This window comes from Chenopodium album, chromosome 17 (assembly GCF_948465745.1).
Source record: "Chenopodium album chromosome 17, dcCheAlbu1.1, whole genome shotgun sequence".
NCBI classification, from domain to species: Eukaryota; Viridiplantae; Streptophyta; class Magnoliopsida; order Caryophyllales; family Amaranthaceae; genus Chenopodium; species Chenopodium album.
Genome location: NC_137850.1, coordinates 24161403 through 24172305, shown reverse-complemented (window position 1 = coordinate 24172305; position 10903 = coordinate 24161403). Strand labels below are relative to the sequence as shown.

The window sequence follows — 10903 nt, the reverse complement described above, 5'->3', positions numbered from 1 at the left end:
ACGCAGCCTCTCTTCTAACCACTTCACAGCCTCCTTAACCACAAGCTCACCTCCGATAGGGAAACCAGTAATCATAGAAAAGTCAAAGGGGTAACCGTCATCTCTCCCAATGGGAAATGGATAGTGTTGGTGGAATCCCACCAAAACTCCAGCAACCCACGAAGGAAAGCTAATGATGCAGGCTGACTCGATAAATCCCGAAGAGTCGTTATCTGGGGGTTAATCCCCGAAAGCTCCACCACCTCCTTTACCACATCGGGTAAACTCTCGAAGCGGCCTCTCAGGTCACCCGAACCGTACAAACGCATGCTAGGCTCGCTCTAAAAGGAAATGTACGGAAAAAAATACTGTTATGGCTTTTCAAAAAGAAAGAAACGATGATATAAAACAAAACGGAGACGCAAAAGAACTCACTATGCTGCGCCAACTCCGAATCAAAACGTGATGGTCTGGGTCCCACTTAAGGACCTGAGGGTCCTAGTTGGGAGGAGCCTCCCAGACCATATCCTCATTGCGACGTCGATCAACTCCGATGCATTGTTCTCGAACCTCCTCACGAGGACGTGTCACGCTCTTTCGAGGGCGAACTGCCTCATCAGGCACGGGTCCTCCTAAGTCCTCCTTAACGTCAACGAATGGAGGGGAATCCATGCTATAACGGATAAAATTCCTTATTAGTTTGTTTTTTCCTAAAAAGACTAGTATACATGTTGTAGACTTATTTCGGCAGCATAACGGCTGCCAAAAGGGCAAAACACGAAAATCGAATGCCACCCACGCTTGGGGGCTAAGATACCTGCAGTGAAACTTAGTAAATGGGGGCTTTAATACCCACAAAAGCCATCCTATACCAGTTTCAACTAAAGTATTCTAGTGACTGTATTCCTAAATCTCAAAGAATCAACTACTCTTAGACGAATAATGATAACATAAACATAATTATCGTCTACCAAACAATCTTGAGGTTCGAACATGGCAAAAACAGGCTAAAGTATAGACTTCGTACCATTTTTCGAATTTAAAATTTTCAAAACATGATTCATGAAAGTAATTGTAGTTCTAATACTATAATTCACTTCATAATCAACAAGTACAACCAAAATGAGCAAGCAAAACAACAAATTCGAGCCAAAATTTGAAGAAATATGCCAAGAATGAACTTAAACAAAGAAATGCTCATACAAGGTTCAATACTAAACCATTTTTCGTGAAATTTGTTGCAGAACACTCCTTAAGAATAGTATGACAACATGGAACAAGCAATTTTAAGAATAATGAAACGAATCAAAAACTTCCAAATTCAAAAATTGGGGTTTTGCGGTTCAAAAACTCCCCAAATTCAGCCAAAAAAAAAGAAGGAAAAAAAGCAAAAAACTTACATTGGATTATGGAAAATATGAATAGGGGACGAGATCTACTTCCTTTAGCTTCAAAAAACAAAGAATTTTGAGCTTTTTAGAGAGAGAAAGAAGTGAAAATAGCGCAGGAAGGAGAGAGAGAGCGAAATGAAAAATCGCGCTCAGCGATTTTCATTTTGCCAATTTAAATGTCGCGCGCAACTCAATCAGTTGAGTGTGACAGCCCAGCGTAGCTCAGAATGATGCGCGCGCCTGGCCAACGCGACCCACTGAGTTGCGCACGAATATTTCTTGTTGTTAGATGTAATGGCGCACAAATTATCGAAATCTTTTAATTTGCTTTGCATCTTGTAGTTTATTTTCTTCTTTGATAGTTTTTTGTATCATCCTGCATGCACACCATGCTTTGTGCCTACCCTAAGCATACGTTTTGGATGTTTTCGTGAGCGTGTCTTAAGACATTCCATAGTGTTGTTTTACGTAAAAGCTCCCATAGACAGGTTTATCATTTTACGATACTGAATTTAGAAATGTCACGTTCTTTTCATTCTTTTTGGCGTCCACAGCAAAAATGATGGCGTTATCACACAGCGTAAAATTGTATGGCGTAGGTGTTACGTAAAATTTTACATGTTCCCAACAACGTGACCTACCTCTCGTAACTAAAACAGTAGAATTTCTATCTTTCTATAGGCTTTAGCTAAACGAGTCTACTAGCGCGCCGAACCAATCGAGAACAGACACTTTTCGATTGGAAGAAAATATGGTAGTGAGTGAGCTTACTGGTTTACCGGACAGTTAGGGTGTCTGTCCACCCCCTGTATAAAGAGCGACGTGCGATGTCGCATCTATTTAGGCACGTGCCCCCAATCCTAAGACACGTGTTTTCATCTTGTTGACATAACTGCTGAGAGACTTCCCTGATTGGGTTGCGAATGTTGTGCTTGTAAATAAGCGGAATGGTACCTGACGTATGTGTGTTGACTATAGTGATTTGAACGAGGCATGTCCCAAGGACAGTTACCCTCTTTCAAAGATCGATAGTCTGGTCGACTCTACAGCCGGGCATGCCTTGATGAGTTTTATGGACGCCTACTCAGGCTTTCACCAAATACCCCTGTGCAAAAAAGATTAAGAGAAGACGACATTCGTCACTGATCAGGGGTTATTCTATTATATTGTGATATCGTTTGGCTGGAAGAATGCGCCCACTACTTTCTAAAGAATGATTAATACTTTCTTCATTAATCAGATTGGGAGGAACTTAGAGGTGTACATTGATGACATGATAGTCAAATCCAAGCAACAGGCGGATCACCTTGCTGACTTCCGAGAAACATTCACCACACTCAGACGGCATAAGGTCATGCTCAATCTCAAGAAGTGTGTCTTTTGTGTTGAGTCTGCCCAAGGAGATGTTTTACATATACTTAGCCATTTCAGATCATGCCCTCAATGCTGTTCTCATTGTTGAGAGAGACGGCATCCAGCTCCCGGTTTATTTCATTAGCCATGTACTTAGAAATACTGAGCTGCGGTACCGCATGGTTGAAAATTTTGGCCTTGCGCTTTACATGGCTGTCAAGAAGTTGAAACCTTACTTCTTGGCACATTCGGTCATGGTATATACAGACCAACCTCTCAAGCAGCCAATGACAACCTTGGAGTCATCCAGCAGAATGCTCAAATGAGCTATTGAAATGTAAAGTCTTAAAATCACTTTCGAACCAAGGAAGGCAGTGAAGGGCCAGGTGTTTGCCGACTTCGTTGTCGAAATGAAAAGGTCGGCTGCTCCGGATAATCTTGACCACGTTTGGAAAGTGTATGTGGACGGGAGCTAAACTATGAACGGCTGTGGTGCAGGCGTTATCTGTCAGTCTCCTGAAGGGGACAAGTATGAGTATGCACTATGGTTCAAGTTCCAGGCCTTAAATAATGGGGTAGAGTACGAAGCCCTACTTGCCGGCATTCGCATGTATAAGGCAGCAGAGGCAAAAAAAATTGACGATAGCTATGATTCACAACTGGTCGTTAGCCAATACCATGGTGACTATGAGGCCACCCATCCAGCTATGATCAAATACCTTCAAGCGATCAAAGCTGAAGTTGGGACATTTGAAGAATTCCATCTAAGTCAAGTGTTTAGGTCTGAGAACAATCAGCCGGATGCTCTATAAAAACTGGCATCGTCCGCCTCCTGTGATATGCCTCGACCAGTCTTCTAGGAAGTAATAGAAAAGCGAAGTATTATTGAGGAAGATCCTATTGGAGTACTTTACCGAAGCTCAACCTTGATGGATGGCATCCGGGCCTATCTGCTAGACGGTAGCTTGCCAAACTCAGCTCTAGAAGCAGCCGTACTCAAAAAGCGTTCGGCAAATTTTGAGATAAAAAATGGAGAGCTCTTCAAAAAGTGTTTTCTGAATCCTACTTTGAAGTGCATCACCACTGTAATGGGGCATGAGGTTCTAGAGGAACTGCATTAGCGCTACTGTGCCTCCCATATAGGCGATAGGTCCCTAGCAGCTAGGGCCAGGCAGCAGGGCTACTTTTGGCCCACTCTTGAGGCAGTCACCATGGGAATGGTGAAGAAGTGTGACAAGTGTCAACAATTTGGCAAGCTAATCCACCGTCCGGTCACTGATTTGATGGCCATTCATGGTCCAATTGCATTCGCCAAATGGGGCATGGATATCCTAGGACCATATACTCTTGCTCCAGGCGGACAATGGTATATCTTGGTTCCTATAAACTACTTCACCAAACAGGTAGAGGCAGAGACGGTAAAAAACATCAAGATAAAGAATATCATCTCCTTCATCTGGAATAATATCATTACCCAGTTTGGGGTACCTATTTCTATGGTTTTTTATAATGGTCCTTCATTTGAGACGCCTCAGCTCAAAAATTGGTTGAGAGATCAAAGGGATCTTACATTGTTTTGCATCAGTCGGCCGACCCTAAGCAAACGGCTAAGTTAAAGCCTTCAACAAACTAATCTCAGACAACATCAAGAAGAAAATTGAAAGAGATGGCGGCCTATGGGCAGAGGAGTTAACTCATCTCCTATGGGCCATCAGAACAATTGAAAAAAGGGTAACTTGTGAACTAGGAGGCCATGCGACTAGCACTAGACTCACTCCCAAAACGCAGGGGCAACGCCGCCTTGCGTCATGAGATCTACCGTCTGAGAATGACAAGAGCCTACAATAGAAGAGTACACAAACGACTCTTAAAAGTAGGGGACTTTGTGCTACGAAAGATGGAGGCAACCGGTAGGGCCAATGAGCAAGGCAAGCTAACACCCAATTAGGAAGGCCCCTACCGGATCCGAGATGAAGTAAGAGGCGGTACCTATCGACTGGAAACACCAGACGGCAGGCACCTATCCAGAATTTGGAATGTAGACAACTTAAAAAAGTACTACTTCTGAGACTTGTAAATTTTTGTAAAATGAAAAGCCTATCAATGAAAACGTTACTTTTTATATTCTCTTATGTTGTCTATTTCGTTTATTGCAAACGTCTCTCATTGAGAACACTCCGTGTAAAACGCACAGGCGGCTACACTACATGCAGATACTTAAGCTAAAATTCAAAAATCGTAGCAATCGCAATATGAGGCCAATGACCGAATAAAATGTCGTCTATAGAACGTGCAGACAGACCGACTTCACATATTAGATATAAGTTAAGTCTAAAAACTTAACAGCTGCCCATTCGTGAAGGGATGCCTAACGAGGCCTAAAGGCCGGATGATATTAATAAATAAACGTCTGCTCCAACATGAGTTTGACATTCGACGACGCCCATCCGGGTGAATTCGTCACAAAGAGCATCTCCCATTTGGGTTGCACATTGCTCTTGATACTAGGGAAAATAGGTCATTTACTACCTCCTCCTAGTCAAATTATATTTATATTCTTCACTACCCTAACGCAAGTATAGGGGCAAGCAAAGGATCGATCCACGAGTAAAAGGGGTTTTCCTCAATTAAGGTGAATTATGAATCTATTGCAAAGGGGTATTTTGAATGTTTTTTGTGTTTTTCAATAGTTAGATTAGTACTACGAAGGAATGAAAACAAGAAAAGTAAGAAATCAAAAGCTAGAAGAACTAGAATAAGGGAATCAACGCTGGGGGGTACGGGGGTGTCAAACACGATTAACAAATATAGACAATGATGATTATCATGAAGAACATGCCATAGAATACAAAATCCTACCTACACAATTCACTTTCATGCACTGTCTAAGCAAATCAATGAATGAGGGCTTGGCCTAATCGAGATCTCTATCGCGCATCCAATTAGACTCTAATAAAATCGAGAGATTAAGAGTGCACAATACATAAAGCTCTACTTAAACAATTCATTTTCATGCAATCATTAAAATAAAGGTGATCTAATCCTAATTTAAATCACTCCCGTACATCTAAATTAGGGAACATCAAACAATGTGCTACTAATAATCTCAAATCATCAAAAATCACACATTCAACAATTCATAGTATGACCTCAATCAATCATCAATCATCAATACTAATCCATGCCTTTAACCCCCTTCCGCTAGCTAAAAACTTAGCCTACGGAAGAGAAACTAACCATCATAACTAAACTAAACAAGGATTCAATCAACATAAAACTAACAAGCAATATCAAAGCAAATAAATCAAACTAATGGAAAGGGTAAGAGAATACGAATGAGAAACTTGATTGAAGATGGAAACTTGAATTCTAGCAATGGATTGAAATAACCTTGACCAAGCCTTGATTACAATGATGAAACTTGAAGAATAAGCAACTTTCTCTCTCTAAAATACTAGGTTCTAATGTTGATTAGAAAATAGGATGCTTAAAAAATTCAATAAGAAGACTATTTATATGCATCACCAATCTAGAAATAAAAACCCAAGGAGAGCCTTCTCTTCGCATGCCGCGACCTCTCTTAGCTGGGTGCGGAACTGCCTAGCCCAGCAAGCCACGCCCGCGGCCTATGGTGCCGCGCCCGCGGGTGGAAGATGGAGAGGCCTCTCCTGCTAAGGAGAAGTCGCGGCCTGGGAATAAGGAAGAAATGGAGCTTGAATCGCCACGCCAGCTGCCCTAGGTGCCGCGCCCGTGGCCTGTAGATGAGAGGCAGCTCCTAGGGCGCGGCAAGGCATCTACCGCAACATTGACAAAACTTCAAAGCAGCGATCCGTGCCGGCGGCTCCTTGCTTAGCCGTGCGCCCTCTCCTTGAGCATCTCCTTCCCTTCCTTAGCTCCATATGCATGTATAGGCTTCACCAAAAGGGCCTAGAACCTACAAAATATCAAAGAAAACTAAGATAACACAATAAAAGGGAAAAAAAGAGGAAAAACACGAGAAATGACAAAACAACATAAAAACGAAGATAAAACGCTTTGAAAAAGCTTAAACAAGTGCAAATGAGGGGAAAATCCTTAGAGAAAAAGGATAAAAGAGTGGCATAAATGCCACTCATCAAAATCCCCCTCACTTAACTCTTGCTTGTCCTCAAGCAAAGAAAACTAGAAGAGCTAAAGCTAATAAAGAAAAGCCGAATTTTCTTTTAGCATAAGAAACAAGTCATTTGAACCTCAAGGACGCCAATGAGGACGAGTTGTGATCTCGTGAGGGTTTTCAAAGAGTTTACCCCACAACTCTCACAAAATTACGTTCAAGACAAACGAAGAACGAGAAAACAAGAAGATGAATCAACGAGCACATGCAAATAATAATCAAATCAAGCTGTTAAAGGCAACAAGCATAAGTGGATGGAAAGCTTTCTAAGTAGTAAAAGTGAGCATGTAAGGGGATTCCAATGGTTGATTGAAGGATAAATCATGCAAAGCATAGGGAACTCTAACATGCGCCACTCCCCCCGTATTCCATACATTCTTACCATGTTCCCTCATCTAGATTCAAATCCACCCTTGGAGGTAGCATCTCATGACTCCTCGAAGGAGCCGGAACAAAGATAAAACAATATGAAATAGGGGAACCCGACATCTTACCAATTTAAGCTTTTCTCCATACTTAAAATCTAGCTCTCTCCACTGACTAGAGACTCAACCAACTTTGGTCAAAAGAACATTGAAAGGGTTGTAACGTTGGCTAGGGTTAAAGGTGTGGAAAATTTTGAAAATTAGTGCTTAGACTAATCGTGAAGCAAAGGGTGATCAAGCCTCTTTTCCAAAATCAAACATCTACCAATTTTCAAACTACATTGCCACAAACTTGAATTACATTGCCAAAGATTATGAACTTTCATCTTCCTCTTTCATCATCATTCAACAACTCTTTATTCTCTTTTTCATTTTGCAAATTTTCTATTATTTTTTTTCCTTTATTCCAATGTCCTTGCCTCTTATAACCATAGACGACTTTTTCTAGGATTTGCACTTGCTTTTATTGAACAAATATTCACAACATCACAATCTCACTTTCCATAAAGAACCATTACCATCCACATTTCAAATCAAAACATCAATAAGCTTTCGTGGCTTGAGCTTCACGATCCTAAGGGTGAAAGTAAAACAAAAGGCCATGGGCTTATAATGTGCTATAATCAAGCAGGGGAAGGCTCATCATGGGAAGAAAAAGGGACAAATGCAACAAAAAATACAGGACTCCATCCTCGACAAACATTAAATTCCAACAAAGGAAGGAGAATAAAAGTAATAAGAGATAAGTAAAGATTTAATTCCCAATCGACAAACAAAGATCGTTCGGCGTCATATCTGATGAGCGTCGTTTATGGCGCTCAAAAGAATAAGATTTAGTTCATTTTCTTTATATTCTTTCATCATTTTCATATAATTCTTTTAGTCTTATTTAATTTTCCATTTTTTATAATTCACTTTAGTTCTCGATTGGTTTTTACGGTTTTTCATATTTTTAGTTGATAATTCATAATTTTAGTGTTAGTTTTACCTTGCTACGCTTCCTCTCTTTGTTTTATTTGTGTTTTGTAGGTGAATAATCAAGTCAATTTGCTCATTTTGGGACTGCCATGTTCGCGGGCATCATCTCGAGTGCACTAATGATGGGGATGCTCGGGAGCGCGGAGTTTGATCAAGCAAGCAAAGGAGCCAAAGCCTATGCATCGCACAGGGGTGCGTGCGTGCAGACCAAGCTGTGCGCGCGCGCGGCTGGGCATTGCGTGCGCACGGCCTGTGCGGCCCTCTTCGCTCGATTTTTCTTATTTATAGCTTTTGACTTTCTTTTTGAAGGACGACTTAACTTGGTACTAGAGAGAGAATTTTTCCAGAAAGAGAAAGTAGAGAGAGAAAGTAGAGAGAGAAGCTTAAGATTTACTTGTTTGTACTGAATTTGATCTTAGATTTCAATCTAATTTTGAAATTCCATCTTCAATTCAATGAATGTTTGTAAGATTTCTTTCCCTTGATTTATTTCTAATGCAATTCCTTCTAGTTTCTTGGATTTTGATTGAGATTACATTCCTTGTTTTAGAAATTGTTGATTGATTGATTTTCTTTTGATTTAGCTTTAAATGAATATGAATTTAATTGAATCTGTTTTGTTTCTTAATTTCACCATGTTTAGTGAGTAGATTAGTTGCTAGGGAGAAGGGGAATCATGCTTGATTGATGATTTTTGCTAGTTGATGATGCTAAATTGATTTGAATGGTGCAATTAAATTGGTTGACATAGTTGTGCATGTGATTAATTAGATTATGAGTGATCAACCTATAAGATTAATCTAGATTGCATTGCAAATTTCAATGACATGAACCCTTGATTTGAGAATTGCTTTAATTGATTGAATTTGATTGTGATTTTCCTAGCTAGACATTCATAGTGATCCCTAGCTTGGCTTATAGGTGATAGCCCTTGAATTCCTTTGATTGCAACTATTTTTTGTCCTTTACAATGTTTTAATTGATTGAGTGATCCTTCAATTAGCATAATCATTGAGCTTGCATGTGGAACCTATATCCCTAGTGTTTAATATATTAAATTTCTCGATTCATCTAGATTTCTTAATACCTTAGTAACCAACCGCATCTTCCCACAAACTTCGAAGTAGCTTGACCTAGGCTATAGCTTACACCTATTCATTCCCTTGGGTTCGACCCTTGACTTACTATATACTCGTATTAGGTTGGTCGAGTGTTTATAAATTTTCTTTGGCTCTAGGAAAGGGTAGAGAACGACCTACATTTTCCTCATGTCAAAAATGGCGCCGTTGTCGGGGAATGATATTGGTGCTTTGTTATAGTTGTTGAGTCTATTTCACCATTAATTGAAAATGCAAAAAGATTTTCTTTAAGGCTACATTTGTAGCCGTGCTACTAACCATTTCTTTTGAGATTTTATGCATAGAGCACGTGATCATTCACCAGTGCCATTTGACCTGGAAATTGAGAGAACTATTGCAAGGTTGAGGAGTGCTAGACGATCTTTGAGCCCTAGCATTTCAAGTGAAGAAGAGCCACAACAAGAAGAACAAGCAAGAATGGGAGAAAATCCGAGAGTGGCATTGAAAGAATTGGGGATTCTCGGTGCATATAGATTTGAGAGTGGGATTGCTCCACCTACAACACCGGCAAATGATTTTGAAATAAGACCGGCAATGATCACTTTGATAGAGAGGCGAAAATTTAGTGGGGCTAAGCATGAAAGCCCACTAAACCATCTCAAGGAGCTCGAGAAGTATTGCAATACTATCAAGGTGAACGGAATTTCCCAAGAATTCATCCACCTCAAGCTCTTTCCCTTTTCTCTCATAGGTCGTGCTTTGGAATGGCTAGACAAGGAGGTAAAGCCGAATTCTCTAAGGACATGGGACGAGGTCACTAAGGAATTTCTATCCCGTTTCTATCCTCGAAAGAAAACAGCGGAAGCTAGAGCTTTGATTCAAGGTTTCAAGCAAAAGCCAAATGAGAGCCTCTATGAAGCATGGGAGAGATACAAGGAGTATCAAAGAGAATGTCCTCATCACGGAATTCCAACCTTTCAAATCATTCAAATCTTTTATGGAGGTCTTAGCCCTCAAGGAAAATCATGTTTAGATGGAGGAGCCGGAGGTCCTATCATGAACAAAACGGAAGAGGAAGGGGTGGAAATAATTGAGGATGTAGTGAGGTATTATAGAGATTGGCAAGATGGAGAAAGAGAATCAACTAGAAAGAGTAGCTCTTCGGTGTACTCGGTTGATCATCTAAATGCAATCAACAATCTATCCTCTCAAATGACAAACTTGGGGAAGGAGATGTCCACTATCAAGGCAAAGTTGGAAAGTGCTACCTACCAAGTTTCAAGTCTTCCCTCCCAAACTAAGGGGAGAGGTACGTCTTCTAATTCTCAACCCCTTCCTTCTTCTAGTAACATGCCTAGTGGATGCTTGTTTTGTGATGATTGTGGGTCGTATGAGCATGATATTTCTAGTTGCCCTCATGCATGTATGGATGTTTGTGATGATCAAGATGGAAATGTGAATGAGCATGTGAACTATGTGTCAAATAATCATGATTCTAAGTTTGAGAATCAAAGAGGTCAATGGAATAGGAATTACAACAATCAT

General features: G+C 40.5%; 1 non-coding gene across 1 annotated transcript; it reads right to left on the bottom strand.

Annotated features, from left to right (window-relative positions):
* Positions 1 to 10220: 10220 nt before the first annotated feature.
* LOC145590490 (small nucleolar RNA R71) lies at positions 10221 to 10326 on the bottom strand. Its single transcript, XR_014102081.1, has one exon. It is a non-coding gene; the product is annotated as a small nucleolar RNA R71 (small nucleolar RNA).
* Between the last annotated feature and the right edge of the window lie 577 nt (positions 10327 to 10903).